The sequence below is a fragment of the Pinus tabuliformis genome, chromosome J, assembly GCF_031772625.1.
Source record: "Pinus tabuliformis cultivar Carrire ecotype Pingquan chromosome J, CPIR1, whole genome shotgun sequence".
Taxonomy (NCBI): Eukaryota; Viridiplantae; Streptophyta; class Pinopsida; order Pinales; family Pinaceae; genus Pinus; species Pinus tabuliformis.
The window spans coordinates 431,863,605-431,884,759 of NC_142295.1; the positions used below are offsets into that span (position 1 = coordinate 431,863,605).

The window sequence follows — 21,155 nt, forward strand, 5'->3', positions numbered from 1 at the left end:
CTTTCCCTCATGAGCATTTGTCATGATTGGAAAGCACAGCTGCTATTGGATTACTCCAAGACCGTCAGAGTGTGAGATCTTAGAGGGCACCTATGGGATGAGCGGTACCGCGTGAGGTAGATGTTATTTATTACAAGGGGTGCATCTATTTGATTCCTAGTTCTCAGTTGAAGGAGAAAATCCTCCACGCAGCCCATGATTCACCATTGTCAGGACACCAGGGGTTCCTGAAGACTTACAGGACAGTTAGGGAGCGTTTCTCATGGAAAGGCCTCAAGGGGGACGTGCTGAAGCATGTACAGGAGTGCGAGGCCTGCCAGAGGAACAAGGGGGAGTTGACTCATCTGGCAGGGTTGTTGCAGTCGCTCCCTATTCCGAAGGGGAAATGGGAGAGCATCTCGATGGACTTCATCACAAGCCTTCCTATGGTGTAGGGTCGTGATTGCATCTATGTGGTGGTGGACAGATTGACGAAGTATGCCCACTTCTTCGCTATACCCACCAGGTACTCTGCTTCGCAGGTTGCAGAGTTGTTCTTCAGGGAGGTTTTCCGATTGCATGGTCTTCCCAAGACCATAGTGAGTGACAGGGACAGCCGCTTCATGGGGGCCTTTTGGCAAGAGCTTTTTAGGTTAGTGGGCACAGAGCTTACACCCAGCACCAGGTACCACCCCCACACCGATGGGCAGACCGAGATCGTCAACAAATGGCTGGAGGGTTACGTGCGGAACTACGTGATAAGGCAGCAGCGAGCATGGGTGAGATGGCTACAGCTGGGGACTATTACTACAATATTACCTATCACATGTCCATCGATATGTCACCTTTCCACGCTTTTTACAGTTATGATGCTTTATCTTTTGTTGACATTATCTTTGGAGACAGTCGGGCCCCCAATGGCCAAAGATGTTAGAAAATTATATATTACAGAGCAATGGAACACATAAAATATTGCAGAAATATAAACACAGAAAACGCATAAAACAAGAGAGACGCAGATATACGTGGTTCACCCAGTTTGGGCTACGTCCACGGAGAAACAGCTACTCCTTCCTTTTATATTATCCAACAAACTAAAGATACAACCTACAACAAATCCGTTGTAATTCCCTCTTCGCTCTCAATCTCCTCTCTCTTCCTCACTCAAATACAGATCTACATAGATGCAATACAATTCCCTCATATATAGCGAAGGTTACCTTATAGGGCAAAAAACCCTAAATTAAACATAACTTCTACCGTCAGATCTCCGCCTAATGAACGGCCAGATTGACTACGAAATTACAACATTTTACAAGGCAATTTTACATCTATTTTTAGCTTCGGGGGCACTACCCCCTGATCCCCCGCCAGGGGGGATCCTAAAGGTCGCAACCGCCCCCCTGGATCCCCCTGCAGCATATATTTTACGGGCGGCTTTGCCGCCCTATTACGAACTGGGGTCCAATGCGGTGATACCTTTGAATACAGAAGATAATCAGGCTCCACATCCAACAACCTCCCACTTGGAGACTAATTATAGCAACTTCACCGCTGCTTCATTTGTTGGACAATGACTCCACTTTGGAACTTGGTTGTTTCTCATCTTCTTCATCATACTTGAAGACCAATTGAAACTGAGCAGACTCTTAGTTTCTCCCTGGTTACAACTTTTGTTAACATATCTCCAAGACTCTGGCTAGTGTGTATCTTTTCCATCTTCAACTGTCCATCTTCCAATGCTGACCGTATGAAATGGTACTTGACCTGTATATGTTTAGTCTTGGAATGAAATGCAGAGTTCTTTGCAAGATGTATGGCACTCTGACTGTCACTGTATAACTTGCCCAACTCTTGCTTCTTACCCAATTCATCCAGAAACCTTTGGAACCAAATCATTTCTTTACTAGCCTCTGTAGCAGCAACATAGCAACATACTCTGCTTCTGTTGTTGAGAGTGCAACAACACTTTGCAGTTTTGAGACCCAACTGACAGTTGTTCCACCTACAGTAAACACATACCCTGTGGTGCTCCTCATGTTATCTCTATCACCCGCCATATCTGCATCAACATATCCCTATAAAGTAATGTTTGAACCACCAAAGCATAATGTTTGATTTGTGGTACCTCTCAAATACCTGAAAATCCACTTTATTGCCATCCAATGTTCTTTTCCTGGATTGTTCATATACCTGCGTACAACTCCCGCTGCATGTGCCATATCAGACCTTACGCACACTGCAGACCATTGCATACATTAAGCTTCCAACTGTTGATGCATATGCAACTTTAGACATATCAATCATTTCTTCCTGAGTCTTGGGACACATTTCCTTACTTAGTTTGAAATGGCTAGCCAAAGGTATACTCACTGGTTTTGCATTCTACATATTAAACCTTTTCAACACCTTTTGTATGTACTCACTCTGAAACAATGTTAATTTGTGATTCCTCCTGTCTCTAGTTATTCTCATACCAAGGATTTGTTTTGCAGCACCCAAATCCTTCATTGCAAACGAGTTTGTCAATTTTCTTTTGAGCACATTTATTTCCTGCATGTTAGAACTTGCAACAATCATATCATCTACATATAATAACAATATAATATAGCCGCCATCATTTTGTCTTTTGAGATAAACACAATGATCAAAGTGACATCTAATATAACCTTGTTCAAGCATAAACCTGTCAAATTTAGATACCACTGCCTTGGAGCTTGTTTTAAGCCATACAAGCTCTTCTTCAACCTGCACACTACTTTCTCCTTCCCTTTTACCTCATATCCTTGTGGCTGCTGCATATATATCTCTTCCTCCAAATCCCCATGGAGAAAAGTTGTCTTTACATGTAACTGCTCAAGATGCAAATCTTCAGTTGCTACTAGACTTAAAATAGTTTAGATTGAAGTTATTTTAACAACAGGAGAAAATATCTCATCAAAGTCTATGACTCTATACCCTTTTTATGTGCAAACCCCTTCACCACAAGTCTAGCTTTATACCTTTGTCTACCTCCATCTTCTTCCTTCAACCTGTAAACCCATTTATTCTGCAATGTTGTTTTACCTGCAGGCACCCTAACTAAGTCCCAAGTCTGGTTATGTGCTAAGGAGTCCATCTCTTCTTTCATGGCTTGCTCCCACTTCTTCCTGGTTTCTACCTGCACTGCTTCTTCAGAACATTCTGGTTCACCAGAATCAGTCAACAATACATAATATAATGAAGTAGAGTATCGTTCAGGGGGTCTACTTATCCTAGTAGATCTTCTAACACCACTTTCAGGTGTTTGAGGTGCTTGTTGTTGTTGTGGTTGTTGTTCTGGCTATTGATCATTATGATTTTCAGGCACCATCACTTTTTTTGTGATCTCTTCAAGCACTGTGTATTCTCTGTTTTCTTTTTCCTGTTTCTTTTCCTGCAGCTGATCCTTATACAAAACCTTTTCATTGAATATGACATCTTTGCTCCTAATAATTTTGTGTTTTTCATAGTCATAAAAGCGATAACCAAAATCATTAACACAATATCGAATAAAGGTACATTTCTTTGATTTTGCCTCAATCTTTGTTCTATTTTCTTTATTAATGTGGACAAAGGCTTCACAACCAAAAGTCTTTAAAAAAGAGTAATTTACCTTTTTACATGTCCATGCCTCCTCTGGAATACCACCATCCAAGGAACTTGAAGGCCTTATATTTATTAGATAAACAGCAGTATCTACAGCATCTTTCCAAAATTGTAAAGGCAATCCTACATGCAATCTCATGCACCTTGCACGCTCCATGATTGTCCCATTCATCCTTTCTGACACACCATTTTGTCGTGGTGTTCCTAGAACTCTCTTCTCTCTGCGAATTCCATTTTCTGAATAGTACCTATCAAACTCTTTGCTACAATATTCACCTCCATTGTCTGATCTGAGACACTTCAACCTTTTTCCTGTCTCATTTTCAACCAAAGCTTTCCATTTCTTGAAAGTATCAAATACATCACATTTATTTCGAATACAATAAATCCAGGTTTTTCTGGTTGCATCATCAATAAAAGTAATATAATAACAAGAGCCACTGAGAGATTATACCTGAGCAAGTCCCCATATATCTGTATGCACAAGCTCTAATTTTTCACTCTTCTTTTCTTTCCCAACTTTGAGAAATCTGACTCTCTTTTGTTTTCCATAAACACAATTTTCACAGAATTCCAAATCAACATGCTTCAAACCTGGCAACAAATTTCTTGAGTGAAGGATCTGCATCCCCTTCTCACTCATGTGCCCAAGCTTATGATGCCAAAATGTCGTATCTTCTCCTGTAAAGGTTAAAGCATTAACAGAATTAGAAATACCATTGCATAAATACAATGTACCAACATTTTCTCCTTTTGCTATTACTAGGGCTCCTTTAGTGACCTTCCAGGTTTTATCTATGAAAGTAGTTACACAACCTTCACCTCCCAACTGCCCTGTTGAAATCAGATTTTTCTTCAGATCTGGAACATGCCTTACCTCCTTCAATAGCCATTGATTTCCATTTTGTTGTTTTATGAAAATTGTACCCATTCCAATGATTTTACAGGGTTTATCATCACCCAATCGAACCTGTCCAAAATCTCCTTGAACATAATCATGAAAACGTTTCCTATCAGGTGTGGCATGGAATGAGGCCCCTGAATCTACCACTCAAGCATCAATAATATTTTCTAATGAAAGAATAAAAGCATCTTGCAACACATCACCTGTCACATTCGCTTCATGATTGTTTTCTTGTTGCGCATCTCCTTTTCCCTTCTGAGACTTGCAATCTTTCTTCAGGTGTTTTTTCTTCCCGCATTTCCAGCACACTATCCCCGATCTGGACTTGGATCTTCCTTTTCTTGACTTACTGCGATATCCAGGGCTCTTTCCTCTTTCCATTTTTCTTCCCCTAGTCTTTGCAGTCAAAACATTACCTGATGTCTCAACGGAGCTTTTCCGTCGCATTTCCTCACTAAGGATTGCACCGACAACATCATCAAACTTTAAAGTACTAAATCCAGAGACAAAGTTACTAATGGCCATAACTAAACCATTCCAACTTTCTGGCAATGAGTACAGAAATAACAGAGCCCTAACTTCATCATCAAAACTTACCCCTACAGAACCTAACTGACTGGTAACTGTATTAAATTTATTTAAATAATCAACAATAGATCCACCTTCTGACATCTTCATATTAAATAAACGCTTCATAAGAAATACCTTATTTGAGGCCGAGGGTTTTTCATATAGTTTGGCCAATGTCGACATTAAACCCTCTGTTGTCGTTTCCTCTTAAATATTAAACGCTACCGACGCCGCTAGGCACAGCCGTATTGTTCCAAGTGCTTTTCTGTCGAGAATATCCCATTCTATATCTATCATACTCGTCGGCTTCTTTGCCTTTCTGCTCAATGGTTGGTATAGATCTCTCTGGTACAAATAATCTTCCATCTGCATCTTCCACAGCTGGTAGTTTTGGCCGTTAAATTTTTCAACCCTAAACCTACCATCTTCCGCCATTGCTCCCACTCGAACCAGGAACCCTTTTCTCCTGCGAGTTTATCAGCCAAATAGACCTTCGGCTCTGATACCAGTTGTTAGAAAATTATATATTACAGAGCAATGGAACACATAAAATATTGCAGAAATATAAACACAAAAAAACGCATAAAACAAGAGAGACACAGATATACGTGGTTCACCCAGTTTGGGCTACGTCCACGGAGAAACAGCCAGTCCTTCCTTTTATATTATCCAGCAAACTGAAGAGATACAACCTATAGCAATCCATAATTCCCTCTTCGCTAATCACCTCTCTTCCTCACTCAAATACAGATCTCGCAATCTCTCTATAGCTTCCTTCTACAAAATTAAATCATAACTTCTAGCATCTCCACCTAATGAACGTCAGATTGACTACTTACAACATCAAGGTAATTTTACATATGCTACGATGAATGCTAAAGGTCGTCTTGGACCTGCAACGTATATGGCCAAAGAACCCAATCATATTGAAACATAAGCTCCACGACAGTCCAGGATCCTTCTCAGGCTCTCAAGGATAATGACTAGGATGTACCCATCGAATTGACTAAATAGTTCCAGTACAGAGTCCATGTTGAAGCAAGGTAGATTTCCTAGTCAAAGTGTGAGTCCTATGTTAGCGTAGGAGCGAGTGCACATGATTTCCATGTGTCGTGCCTTAAGAAGGTACTAGGCCAGCAGGTGACAGCAGTTCCAGAGCTACCTCCATTGGATGATGATGGGCACCTGGTTTTAGAGCCTGAGGCCATCTTAGACAACAAGGAGAGGAGGTTGAGGAGCAGAGTCATCAGGGAGTTTTTGATCCGATGGAAGAACCTACCTGAGGAGGATGCCACTTGGGAGGGTGAGCAGATTCTTTAGCATCCAGCATTGCAGTTGCTTGGGGACAAGCAACATTTTGGTGGGGAGGACTGTGATATTCCCACTTAGCAATATTGCTAAGGGAAATATCATTTTTTGTCAATTTTGTCAAATTTTGGATTACTACTTAGGAAAAGTGGGTTGTGGGACCCCTCTTAAAAGTTTTGAGCTAAAGTAAGGGCCCAACATAGGAGAAAAGAGGAAATTGAATGGTTAGTGGATGGTGGGGGCCACCCCAAGGAAGGAATACGCTCCCCTCTTGGTAGTACACACTCTTGGAGGAAAAGAGAGTGGGAAAATCGAAGGATGGGCCCCAGATGGGGAAATTGAAGCACGATGATAAAATAGGAGGGAGCACTCATTTTGGGGCATCTTTGATCATTTGAACATTCACCCTTGACTAGCACACTTGAGCTAAGAGCCAAGTTTGCATGTGTTGTTGAGCACACGAGATTTTCAAGCGAAAATCTCACCCTACCTTCGATGGACTTCGAGTGCCAGCCCATGGAGGTGTCTTGCATCATTTCAGATCTAACTAGGGAGCTTGCCAAGTAATTTCGTGGAGCTAGAGAGCAAGTGGGATGCAGAAAGGAAATATGCAGTCATTGTAGGGGATAGTTGTGGGGCTGTGATTTGTTGGGTTTCAGGAGCAATCCAAGGGCCATCATCTGCTGATGATTTGGAGGGTTTCCAAAGCTCCATTTTGGAGAGAGTTGGTTGGGCAAAGTATTCATCAGCAAGGACTGCGTCGGCCTGCGCAGTAGTATTTCATGCCACATGTTGAGCAATGGGAGGAAGAGGATTTGTTGACTATTTCAGCCATTTTGGGGATCTTCGGCAGTGACATCCACGGGTGGGTCGAAATACCCAACAGTTAGAGGAAGCTAGGAGAAATTGGGCCAAAATTCTGGGGTCAATATTTGGCCAAACCCTTTCTGGGTTTTGGTGGGTTATTGGAGGAGAGACCGAGGTTAATTTCTCAGAATTTTCTGAGCACCAGAAGAGGGCAAAATCAGCCATTCTTTCCAGCCAGCAGTTCAATTTTCTGGGGGATCAATGCAGAGCTATTGAGGGGTCAGCCATTCAGCAGTTGGGCAGTTGATTTCATCACTTGGGCTTTGCTAGCTTGCCCTGGTGCAAGCCCAAGTGCACATATTCCAACTTCTATTGTACCCCATACATTATAATAAAATGGCTTAAATTAGCTTAGTTTTTGGCTTATTACATGGTGTCTAATTTGTGTGGAATTTTTGTGGGTATTTTGCTATGTATGTTTTGTTTATAATTGTAAATTTTCCTTAGGATATTACATTGGATTTCGATTTATCTTGTGAAAAAAACTCGAACCTGCAATTGAAGGATGAATTGGATGTTTTTGATGCATTTTGATGTTTGGAAACTTCGCTACCTTATTTGGGAGCTTCTCTTTGATGTCTTGATGGGTGGATAGATTCGCTTTCTCTTGTAAGTGATATTTTCATGCTATTTTCTTTACAATGCCACATGATTAATGTATGGAATGCCTTGTCAAGTCTTATTGTGCCCTAATTGAAGTGAGAATTTTTTAAGACATTGGGATTTAAAGTATTGCATGCATTACATGTTAAAGATTAAGTGAATGAATGTTCCTTGAGGTTTAATTGCACATTACATTGTCTTGAAACTCCATCAAACATTAAATGAAGTATAAATACCTATAGTACCTATGTTTTTGCATCATTAGGGCTAGCGAAGTTGCTTAGGTCTCCTTAATTGAGCGAAATTTTGAAATCAACATAACTCCTGACTCCATTCTTCCCAATTGTAAGGCACTGGGTCTTGGAATCCTTGGTGATCACCCTTTAAACCTCTTGACCTTTTTCTCTTTTTTTCAACCCCAACCCTAATAGTCTTCTAGGGCCTAGTGTGAAATGCATTATGTTGGCCCGTTTGAAGAGCGAGTTGGTCCACTATTACGTTGGGGTCTCCTCTTGGTTCCCTCAAAATTTGAACAAATTCCCATGGCTAGATTTGGAGATATCCTAAGCCCTAACTCCAACATCATATCCAACCCTAGGTTTCTTTGGTTAGTGGCTTCCCATAGGTCAATTATACTTGAATACTCATTGGAAGTTAACCATTCATTGACCTATCTTACCCTTGCTTGTCTTAAGGCATCCTATTCCCCGTTAATCGTTGAAATCCTAAGCCTAGTTTGGGGCACCCCGAGGTCTCTCTTGTGGTCCCAATCATTGTACGATAGCCATCTCACAAAACCCTAAAAGAGGTCCTTTTCCTTCTTTAGGAAGCCTTGATCTAGGCATATCTACCATATTGATTTATCCCTTTTACCTAGGTTTTAGCCTCCTAACAATAAGCCTTTCTTGGAGATCCCTTTTCTTGCTTTTAAAGCAAGCAAGACTTCATCTGAGCCTCTACTTTGAATGGGCTATTGGAAATCACATCATATCTAATCATTGACCCCATCTCTCTAGTGATTTCCTTCACATTGGGACTCCACCCATTGGTGAAAGTCCATAAAAAGCAAGGGACATTGACTGAGGTGACAGTGAATCCTTGTCCTATTGTTGCCATTTGGTCTAGTAGTTTCCATTTAGGTACCCTTCCTAGGGCCCCTGCTAGATTGTGTGGTAACAGGGTCGTTACAGAAGTTACAAGTTGTTCACTTATGATGAAGGCGTGTGTGTAGTGTCTACAATTAATGTGCATTTTTCCTATGCGATGTGACTCAATTTAACTATGGATCAATAGGTGCACAGATATATCATGGAATGTAATAGGAAGCAAGTGTGATGATGCCAAGCAATTAATACAAATAAACCCGTGCAATATAAAGAGAGTTGAATTGCATATGTATTTCCCAGGTCAAGATACGAATTTGAGCTAGATCAAGCCCTGCATACAAATGCGTTGAATTGAGTTCTAATTAATTAATCGAACCTACAATTCGATGAGGACCAAGAGCCAAATTCTCGCCCAACGCGGAGACAGATTTATTGAAGCCAAGCAAATCGCTGTGACTGGCCAAGAATGCATTAACCATCCTTTGGAACACACAGCCAGTGGTGTATTTGCATGGGTCGAGCTTGATTCCTCAGTTTGTCAAGCTTGCACTATGTCAGATTTGAAGTTATTGTGAAGATGCATCGTTGTCTGCAAAAGGGGCAATATTATGTACCACATGGAGATAGAGCGATTGAAGAGTTGTGTGTTAGACATCTTCAGCACAACATTGAATCGTTGGCACCCTTGATATGATGCAGAGACAAGTGTGTGGTCAGAGGACTACGAGGATCATGGAGAACAGAGTGTTAGTTGCTGAGCATTGAGATCTAAACGTTATGTCCTGTAAGTGTAACCAATGCATGCCAGAGACTAATTGTATCAATATTGTGGTTGTCCATTTTTTATCAAAGTAGAGTGTATTATCTGTGCGCAGAAGCATATTTGAAAGAGCTAAGTACCTCAGATCCAGTAAACAACTTAATTTTGTCAATAGGGAGGAGATTTGGGGACTGTTACTTGAAAGAAATTGATATCAAACCCTCTTATGGTAACCCTTTTTATGTTTGTGTTTGTAATTCTCTGCAATGTAGCTGTAACTTATTGACTCATAATTGGGGTCTGAAAAGGTTTATTTTATGGTGGTTACATTTTTTGTGTAAAAGTACTGGTGAGAAATATTGCATATGCATTTCATCGTTTAATAATGCCCCCCTCATTGTGAATGAGGATCCGACTTTTCCACAAGATTATTCTTGTGTGGATGTGGTAAGATGTATGTTGAGTCATAATTTGCTAATGGGTATTGGAGTGTTTGTTGCAGCTGAGGGTTGGTATTGAAAGTGTCTGTGAGCAAAAAGTGTCGTTGTATGTTGGTATTGGTGATGATGAGTCGTTGTTGAGTGTAAGAGAGTCCATAGCTGTTATGTATAGCATTGCTATTATTTCCATAGCTTTGTTATTATGTTGTTGCTAGGATGCCAATAGAGTTGCTGAATAACGGAGTTTTAAAAATGCCTCTTAAATCAGCACAGTAGTACATCAATGTACTGCAATATAGACCATAGAAAAAAGCAGAACAGCAAACCCTTCTCAAAAGGAGTCCAAGCTCTTCTTCAGCTGGAGCAGCCAAGTGATATGCAAAAGAACAAGAAATTGGAAACAAACTCTTTACACTTGGGTCAGATTTGAAGGTCAAGAAGGTGACGATGAAATCTCTTCTCAAATTGGAGGAATTAGATTCACACCTTTCCAAGGTGAGCCAATCAAATTGGAGGAGTTTAAATTGGGCCCTAAAACCATCAATGTTTGCCTTGATACAGCAGAAGTTCTTGGAGCACACTTGTGAAGGGGTAATATTTATAGTTGCCTCTTATTTCAGTGAGATCATAAGGTTAACCTCACCTATACCTCCTTACAATGATGACATTATGAAGAAAGTTTTCCAACTAGTAGTAGAAAGCTTCCAGGATATGGATAACACTGTGGGTCCTACTTTGGAAAGAAACTCAAGATTTTAGAAGTCATGGCTAGAATCAAATCATATGTGACATCATGCTTGATCTGGAGTGTGTTGACCACTACGTATCAACGACCCATAGCAGTACACCCCCTTTTTTCGCAAAAGTGATAGTGCCTAATCGATGTGTTCGTGTCGTCCAGCTATCATCATCAACTTGATCATCATCTTATAATGTAAACCCATTCTGCATATGTATAATGTAAATAATCTCAACAAATCCGTGTCGTGTATGTAATTTCCTAATTAAACCTACTTTTCTGGTGATAATCTACATTCTGGGAGGTTTTTTGTCTCACCGATTTATTCTCGGATGGTTGGCAGACTTTTCCTTCAGCCTTACCCCAAAGCCGGAATGGACATTGTCACTGGAAACTTAGGGGAGTCCTAATGTTCTAAATCGAGTCTATGTAAAAGTGATTTGGGAATAATCCTAACTATTTGGTTTGGTTATTTTATTACAAATTGCTTGGTCTGCTAGATTATAGTTGTGTCGCATAAATGGGTAGTCTGTGAGGGTCCTTTTCAGATGGGTTTTCCCCTTTGTGATGTAAAAAATGTGAAAATCATGATGTAAAGTGCCTTGAGGGTTGGAAAAATAATTTATCCCCTCATAGGTTAATTAATTAAACTTTTCTAGCCAAAATTAATTAAAATCTTAAGCCAGAAATTTAATTAATTCTAGATCTTAGATAAATTTAAATTCTCCGAAGGCAAAATTCGTTGGTCCTTAAAAATTAAATTTTAAGAGGCCCAGGGACTAAGGTAAATTAATTATTTTGCTAAATTTAAGCCTTTGGTCTCTGGGGTTAAGTCAAAGTCAAAATTTTGAGGAAATTAATTCAAATTTTTAATTTTTGAATTTAATTAAAATGCATTTAATTGAAAAAATCGAATTTCCTCAATAATTTAAAATTTCGATTGATGAAATTAAAAGAAATTTTAATCCTCATCAACGGTCGAGATTGCTTTGACGATGATCACTCAAACTAGCCGTTGGAGGATTTATCTTGAAATAGGAGGTCATTTGTCAATCAGTTCATCCGATCTCTGGATCGTGTACTAAGCTCTCGAGCTCTTTTATATACTTTTTTGAATTAATGCAAAAGTCTTTGGGGTTTCAATGTGCTGTGGTGTTCCTCTTTACGAATTTATGGTAACATGGTTTTAATTTCTGTCAAATGTTATATGAAAACTATCAATCAATAGCTCTCTTAGAATAATCTGAATACAGGTATCTTATTCAGTTTGTTGGATCTAGGGTAACATTTTTAATTTTGATTGAAGTAGCAGGTATCTCTATTTCTTTATAATTTTATTGTTGTTCTATTTCTCTACTTGGTTTGATGGTTGATCTAGTGTTTGCAGAAGATCTCTCAGGTTCTCATTGAACGTTTAGGGATAGTCCTTGGTTGGACCAGCCAACTCTCAGCACATATTTTCTGAAGAGCCTACTTCATATAAGCCCCAGGATTTATCTAACGATTAATCTTTTTTCTACAGGGTGTTTTGGGGCTAGTACCTCTCTAAAATTTCAAAATCTTTTAAATATTTTGTGGAAAAATAGCTAGATCTGGCTAGAAAGAGCCTTAGATCTACAGATCTAGGAGTGGAGTTGGACTCATACTCTGCAGATCTGATAGATTTGTAGATTATTTGTATAGATCTGTAAATTATTTGTATAGATTTGTAATTTATTTGCGTAGATCTGAGATTTGTGTAACATAATTTTGAATTCTAACATTTGGGTTTTTTGGGATTTTCTCTATTTTTGTATATATTGGGTCTTGGGTATTTCAATTTTTCCCTGTGCAGGTACAGATCTGAAAAATTATCCAAGGAGATCTTCAGATCTGAGCCAGATCTAGACCCTAGAGGGCAAGATTTGGGCTAAGAAATTTGTTTGCAGGGTTAAAAGCGACAAAATCACTCATTTAAAGATTCAGATCCAGATCTTTTTCTCATAAAAATTGCAAGTGATTGAAGACTGAATACATCAGTTCGGAAATAAAGTTTTGGGCATTTAAATCCTCCAAGCCCTGCTGTGGATCTGAGCCTCCTTATCTTCCCTCTGCATCCCCTTCCTTGTTGTTCCAGCCCTCAACCGAGCCTCCTTATCTCTGCGGCTGCTCCCTTAAGCCTCTCACTGCCTGCTACAGTCTTCATCACACTCTTCCACTGCCCTAGCTCTGTTCCCTGTTGCCTGTATCATTTTCCTAGACCTTCAACACAACCTTCATTTGTTGCCATAGCCCCAACGCAGGCCTTGGAGGGCCAATAAAATTCACTGTTCTCTTTCTAACCCTCATTTTAGGCTTATCTTAAGTTGACAGTGATTTCTGGGCACTGTTGATTCGTTTTGCAGAAGTCTCATGTGGTCTTGGAGATCAAATTTTATGATTGCAGGTGGGATCGTCAAAGGAAGGCCTTGGGCCAAGTGGTTTGAGTTCTGGCCATCCTCTTCTCATTACTTTTTCTCATTTGCAGTATGAAAACATTTGTTTGCAGTGGTATTAAGCTCATGACATTGGCCTAAAAGTCAAATTCTGCATTCATCTAATTTCATTCTCTAATTGCTGTTTGGCATCTTCATAATCTGCATTTTGAGGTTTGATATACTGCTTCTGAGGTCTGAAAATATTTGATCTGAAATACTTTATTGCAGATCCTAATCACACTTAATAATCATGATAATCAGTCCTAAAAATACTAAAAAAATCAAGTAAACATCCTAGCTCCTATCTCATGCATTTAATCATTATTCTGTTTTCTATTAGCCACTGTCTTGAGTTGTTTCAGAAATCTGGTATAAATTTCAGTGGTTTTCATTTACAAACTTTGTCATCACAGTTCTGCAACACTGTTTTGAAAGAGACATTAAGGACACTGTTCATTGTTGCTCATTTGTATTTAGTTGCAAGGACAACATTGTTGTTTCAGGACTAATGCTTTGGGGAAGTTTTTTTGATTTCTAGGTTGATCATTGTTACTTGAGCATTGCTCTTTTCTCTTTTAAAAATTCCGCTCAAGTCTAAAATATAATCAAAGTTGATCATACATTGCAGCGTGCTAATATGAAACATTAATGCAGTGGATTGATCTCTCTTGAGAGTGATGTATTTAGGGAATTGGATAGCTGAATTGGTTTCTTCAAAGTGTCAAAGATAGCCTTGTTACTCATAGCTGTGAGGATATAAGGATTGCTCTTATTTGCTTTAAGACTAAGAATTGTGGTTGTAGGTTTGCCTTGGTCATTGGAAAAGAAAAACACTTCTAATCTAGCTCATATTCGTTGAAGGATCAACTATAAATGTTTAGCTATCATTGCATGCATTTTTGGATGACTTAATTTCACTATTAGAAGTCTAACATACTTGTTGCAGAAGTCTAATATATCATCTGACATTACTGTCTCTTGTCATTTGCTCAGTGAAGTGCTTCTTTGGTCACTCATGCTTACACCATTTGATATTTTTACTTCCTAATCGCTGCATCACATGAGCAGAATCATCTTTAATAAAAGCATTTGAAATTGTCTCCAGCAAATCTGAAATTAATCCTTGTCGATCACCTAATGTTTCATTGAGTAAATGGATCTTGATTATTTTGATTGGTTATTGAAGCATATGGTATCATTGTTATCTAATTGAAGCCTTGTCATTTGCTGCGTCCCTCATCTGCTTGCCAAGTTATATTTTTTTGTACTTGTCACTTATCTTATAGCATCGTTGTATCATTAAGGTGAAAGTACATTGTTTTATTCTGCAATTTATCCATTGTGCATCTTATGCTAACTTTCCCTTGCAACATTGTTTACCTTGAAATTTGAAGTTATTCTCATTGTTCATTGAGCACTATTGTTTAAGGCACTGGTCTCACAACTTTAACCCAAAGTGTCTAATCTAATTGATATCCTAAAAGCATTGCTAATCAACCTCGCTTGCACCTAATTTAAGTCAAGTTAATAAATAATTCTCAGTGCATCTCTTAGAACTTGTTGGCTCCCAACAAGTTTTCCTTCATCATCCATCTTTCACCCCCTAGGGACTACCCCCCTTGACTTAATTAGGAGAAAGTCTAAACAGAGTGAGTAGGGATCATGGTGACAGCCCCTACTCTAAGCGTTGCGCCATAGGTGTACACTTTGAGCGACAATAGAGTGCAATGACTTGATTCTTCAAATGTTCCAATGCTTCTTCAACATTAAGAAACATCATCCAAACAATGTCAAAACAAATGTGCAGTCTATTTTGTTTTCAGTTACGGGAGACTTTGATGCATTTGCAAGCAGCTGCAATCCAAGTTGTTGACCATTTGAAGGAGGGAACAGATTGTCTCACCTGCTGCTTATGAACTAGCAGAAAGATTGGTTGAGTAGAACATAAAACTGTTTAGAAGGCGGTTGACCAAGGAAGAGCTAATGAGGATGAAAGAGAAAAATTGTTGATCTGATCACTTGAGTGGTGTCGGTGAAGACAAGGATGCTAAGATTCAAACAGGAAGCAAGAAAAAATTAAGGAGGAAAAATCTTTGCTTCAGCTGCAAGGGACCTTGGGAGCCTAGTCACTCATGCTAGAGTAAAATAGTAGAAGTAACAGGGGTAGAGCACGCGGAGACTCCTTTTGATCATTCTGATAAGAATGAGATGGGTTCTTTTATAGTTGGGTCCATTGATTTTCATGAGAACGCCCTTGAAGAGTATGAGCAATCATGTGAAGATGACAATAGTAGTGACCAGCAGATTGTTCCCATGTATGAAGAGGGCCAAGGAGAAGAGCACTCAAAGGCGCATGGACATGAGGAAGAGCAATACAAACATAGTGTGCATGATGAGTCATATCGAGAGAGCAGTTGAAGGCTCCAGTTGGAGCCGTGGTTGAGGGAATTGAGTATCAATATTTGGGGCCAGCCATTGGTGAGGTGCAAATAGATGCAGAGGCAACCAGTTGGGCTACAGGACTTTCGAAAAATAGCCATCAGGAGAAGATTGAGCATATCAAGACAAATCTTATGGCCATGAAGAAGAAAACCCAAACACTCTGAGGCACCATTTTACAGCAAATCAGTGAACTTCAGGAGCTTGGAATTGTGCGTGCCAAGTCAAAGGCCAAGCTGTCTAGCATTGGGGCACAGCTAACATCCCTAACCAAGTAGCCAGGGGAGCATATTTTGTGGTTACAGAGTAGCCCTCTTCAGAAGTACATAAACAGGGCTTGCAACACTACCAATCCACCTCTATCCATTGAAAAGAAAGGGGCAAAGTTTTCTAGATGGGTTTTACAGGTTGGCGAAGACTGAGCTACAGGTCAACAGTTTAGAGGTATCCAATGGCGCAGCATCAGCATGGTGGGAATGTTTCTTGTGTGGATATTTATGCACAAGATCCATGGCAAAGGATGGATTTGGCAAGAGATTAGGTGTTAAAATTTGCAACTAGGGTCAAATTCCACCATAGAACAGCTCATATGATGGAGATGATTATTGCATTCGATTCCTCTTTTCAAGAGGTCCAATTTTGATATAAAGATCATCTCATTCTGACAAGCAGAAGTGGAATTTTGAATTTATTCTCTGTCATGCACAAATTGTCAAGGTCAGCCTCAGTGAAATGTAGGCTCAAGAAGCCCAATAGATGTGTCTCCACACCCTCAACCAATTGTATAAATAGGAGTGACCTCTCTCCTCATTTGGACAGCATACATCTCTCTCCCCTTTCTTGATTGATTCGTATAGCTTGGGGATAGCCTTTCTCTTCTTTGCACGTGGCAGGAGGCCAAAAATTTCAGGACAAGGACAGGCCGAATTTTAGAGAAACAGACCAGTGTTGACCAGGGCTCATTTGACCAAGTTTGACTTCGATCTTTAGGGCAGAATGTTGGGTCCCTATAATACTAATGATTACCCCATTACTATTGTAGTTGTATCCCTTATTAATATTGTTGTGCCCCTATTGTCCCCATATTGTTATTACTGTGCCCCATAGAATCCCTCTATTGTTATTTTTGTGGCTTTATATTATTATTGTTAGGTCGGCTGGGTTATATTGTGACTCCTTAGCTCCTATATATAGAAAGGAGGTTTTGTCATTTGAATCATCTAAGAATTGCTCATTTATGTAATGTAAAGGAGGTTGCCCCCTCGAAGAGGCTGAATTCTAAGGCGTGGATCTCTCTTTTCTATCTTTTTGTGAGCTGGTTTCATAACATTTGGTATCAGAGCTTTGAATTCTAGGGTTTCGCTGCTCCAAACAGGTCATCATGGCATTTTCGCTATAACTTTTTTCTGCGACGTTTCAGAAGCTAAAAAAAAAAAACCCATTTGAGAAGAAATCACGCTGAATCTCGGGTCCGAATTTCAGAGCTTTTCGTGCTATATTTGCGGAGATATGATCTGAGGAAGTTGGTATTTTTGCAGACTCCTGAATTACATTCCAAACAGGTGACCTGGGGAAAATCATCATAACTTTCTCTCTGAGCATCGGATTGAAATTTCGTAAGAAGGTACAGAAAAAGGACGGACTATAGTTTCTTGTATATCTTTTTTAGATCCAAAGGTCGAAATAGTGACTCTTGGCACGTCGTACAAGTTCGCTCTACTGAACTAGTCTATAATCAGGTCATCTTGGGAGATTGTGCATAACTCTTCCTTGGAAAATCCAACTTGGATCAGACTGGTGGCATTGGAAAGAGGACACAGAGGGCTACTACAGGTCACAATTTCAGAACTGGATGATCCGAAATTGTAGAGATACATCAGATTCAATATCAAGCTTCTACAAAGTGAAAAAATGTGTGTAGTTTTTTTTAATTTTTGCATAAGCTTGGTTTGAAAAATTAGTTTGAATCGGTAATTGATGCCCCGAGGAAAGAAAATGCAAACACCTAGCAAGCAACCTGAAAGCTCTAGCATGACTTATGAAGAAGAGGAAAAAATGCAACATGATATATCAAAATTACAAGACCAAGTGCAACAAGTGTCACTTGCACAAAAAGCAACAGAATCTAAGATGGATGATTTAAGGAAAGATGTAGAAGCTAAGATGGATGGTTTAAGAAAGGTGTAGAAGCTAAGATGGATTGTTTAAAGAAAGGCGTAGAAGCTAAGATGGATGGCATGGAAGCTGAGATGATTGCCATGGACGCTAAAATTGATGACATGGATGATAAGATGGAAGAATTGAAGATAAATATGAACAAGTTGCTACAAGAAATGGTCACTAATGGTGAAAGGGTAGTAAAAGAAACTCATGATGAGAACAAAAGAAATGTTAATCATGATACCATAGACTCTAATGTTAGATCGAAGACCCACCATATTCTAAAAATCGATATGAGGAAGTTTGATGGCAAAGATCCCGCAACATGGATATTACAGATGGAGCAATTTTTCGATCTCAATAATGTGCAAAACACACAAAAGGTACGTATTGCAACTTTATATTTGGAACCAAATCAGTTTGTATGGTATCAATGGCTTTGCTCTCGTAAACAAATTATCACCTGGGCAATTTTTACAGAAGAATTGACAGCACATTATGAGGATACAAAAAGCAACACTTTTTTTAGCCAATTGATAAGTCTCAAACAAAAGGGTTCAATAATGGAGCACATTGAGGAGTTCCAAAAATTGAACATAAGGGTAAAAAATATTCCAGAGGAGCAGAGGATTGATGTGTTCATAGGGACTTTAAAGGATAATATCCAACATGATGTTCGCCTTTGGGAACCTGATTCATTAGAGAAGGCATTCAGGTTAGCAAGAAAAATGGAAAGCAAAATTATGGCAACCAGGAAGCATACCACTCACAACTATAAAGATGGAAGTGTTGTTGCCCCTAGTCTTCCACAACCTATAAGGTTGACACCACAACAATTGGAAGAAAAAAGAGCAAAAGGGCTTTGTTACAGTTGTGATAGCAAATACACTAAAGGTCATAAGTGTGCTGAGAAGAAATTATTCTACATAGATTGTGAAGAGGAAGAAGAAAAGGAGCAAGAAAGGTCAAAAGAAGAGGATATACTCCAGGAACAAAGCCTAGATAAAGAATAAATGAATCCGACCATATTTTGTAATGCATTGGCAGGAATTACCACTCCTCAAACCATCAAGATAGAAGGACAAATCAAGAAGAAAAAGGTAATAGTGTTGATTGATTCAGGAAGTACCCACAATTTTATTCATTGTAAGGTAGCAAAAGAATTGAATTGCTTCTTATATCCAGCACCAGAGTGTCAAGTGATGGTTGCAAATGGAGGAACAATAAATTGCTCTGGAAAGTGCCATAATATCAAGCTATCCATGGGAGAATATGTATTGACTAGCCAAATGCTTTCCATTCCAATGGGAGGTGTTGATGTTGTACTAGGAATCCAATGGGTAAAATAGCTTTTAATTTTCAAGAACTTTTCATGAAATTTTCTGTGGAAGGAAAGGAAGTTGAATTAAGGGGTATTGCAGGGAAACCGGGAAAGATAATCAGCTCTAACGGTATGACAAAGCTTCTAAAAAAGGAACAAAGAGGTGTCATTGCACAATTATGTTCGCTACATGTTTCCACATTGGAATCATCTATTTCTCCAGATCCCCAAAAAGTCTTGGACAACCATTCCAAGGTATTTGAGACTCCCAAAGGCCTCCCACCTATTCGTAATCATGATCATGCTATTCATCTGATTCCAGGAAGTGTTCCTCCAAACATCAGGCCGTACAGATATCCCTATGCCGAAAAGAGTGAAATTGAACGTATGGTTGCAGAAATGCTAGAGGCTGGTATAATTCAACCGAGTCAAAGTTCTCTCTCTGCTCCAATAGTATTGGTGCACAAGAAGGATGGATCATGGCGCATGTGTCCGGATTATAGGGAGCTCAACAAACTCACTATTAAAGATAAGTTTCCCATTCCTGTCATTGATGAATTATTGGATGAATTGCATGGATCAATTTACTTCACCAAGTTGGATCTTCGTTCAGGATATCATCAAATCAGAATGAAGACTGAAGACATTCCAAAAACAGCATTTAGAACTCATGAGGGTCATTATGAATTTTTGGTCATGCCTTTTGGCCTTACCAATGCACCTTCAACATTTCAAGGTTTGATGAATTCCATTTTCAAACCATTCCTTAGAAAATTTGTGTTAGTATTTTTTGATGATATACTAATCTACAGCAAGTCTTGGAAGGATCATGTTCAACATGTTGACAGGGTGCTACAATTATTGGAGGAGAAACAATTATATGCAAAAAGATCCAAATGTTTCTTTGGAGTACAAGAGGTGGAATATCTGGGCATGTTGTATCTCATGAAGGAGTTAAGGTAGACCCTAGCAAAATTAAAGCCATTAAGGAATGGAAAATCCCCACATCCATAAAGCATCTGCGAGGATTTCTCGGGTTGACAGTGTATTATCGCAAGTTTGTTAAGAAGTATGGGAGAATAGCAACACCTCTAACAACATTATTGAAGAAAGATGCATTTTCATGGACTCCAGAAGCAACAAAGGCCTTCGAGCATCTTAAAGAGGCAATGTGCCAAGCACCGGTCTTAGCTACACCAAACTTCACAAAAACCTTTATTGTGGAATGTGATGCTTCAGGAAATGGAATTGGTGTTGTTTTAATGCAAGATGAAAGACCCATTGCTTTCGAAAGTCGTCCAATCAAGGGAAAGTTTTTACACAAAGCTATTTATGAGAAGGAAATGTTGGCAATACTCCATGCACTTAAGAAATGGCGACCCTACCTAATGGGAAGACACTTCAAGGTAAAAACGGATCATGATAGTCTTAAATACTTTTTAGAACAAAGATTATCCTCTGAAGATCAACAAAAGTGGGTCACAAAGATGTTGGGTTATGACTTTGAAATCATCTACAAAAAAGGGAAGCAAAATGTGGTGGCAGATGCACTCTCAAGAAAGGATGAGGATGTGGAAGCATTATTGTGCGCCATTTCTATTATCCAACTAGATTGGATAAACGAAGCAAGGGAGGAATGGAAGAATGACGAAGAAGTGTGGGCACTTATTCGAAAGTTACAACAAGACTCCAGTACGTCTGATACATTTAGCTAGCAAAATGATTCGTTATGGTACAAAGATCGCTTATACCTAAGTAAGAATTCCCAGCTAAAACAAAAGATTATTATGGAATTGCACACTTCTCCCTTAGGAGGGCACTCAGGATTTTTAAAAACTTACCACAGGGTTAAGAACGAATTTTTTTGGGAGGGCCT

At 39.3% G+C, this 21,155-nt stretch overlaps 1 protein-coding gene across 1 annotated transcript in view; it reads right to left on the reverse strand.

The window, feature by feature from the left end:
- LOC149227656 (uncharacterized) overlaps nt 1-21,155 on the reverse strand; it is a 453,281-nt gene that overhangs the window by 370,155 nt on the left and 61,971 nt on the right. The window lies entirely within an intron of this gene.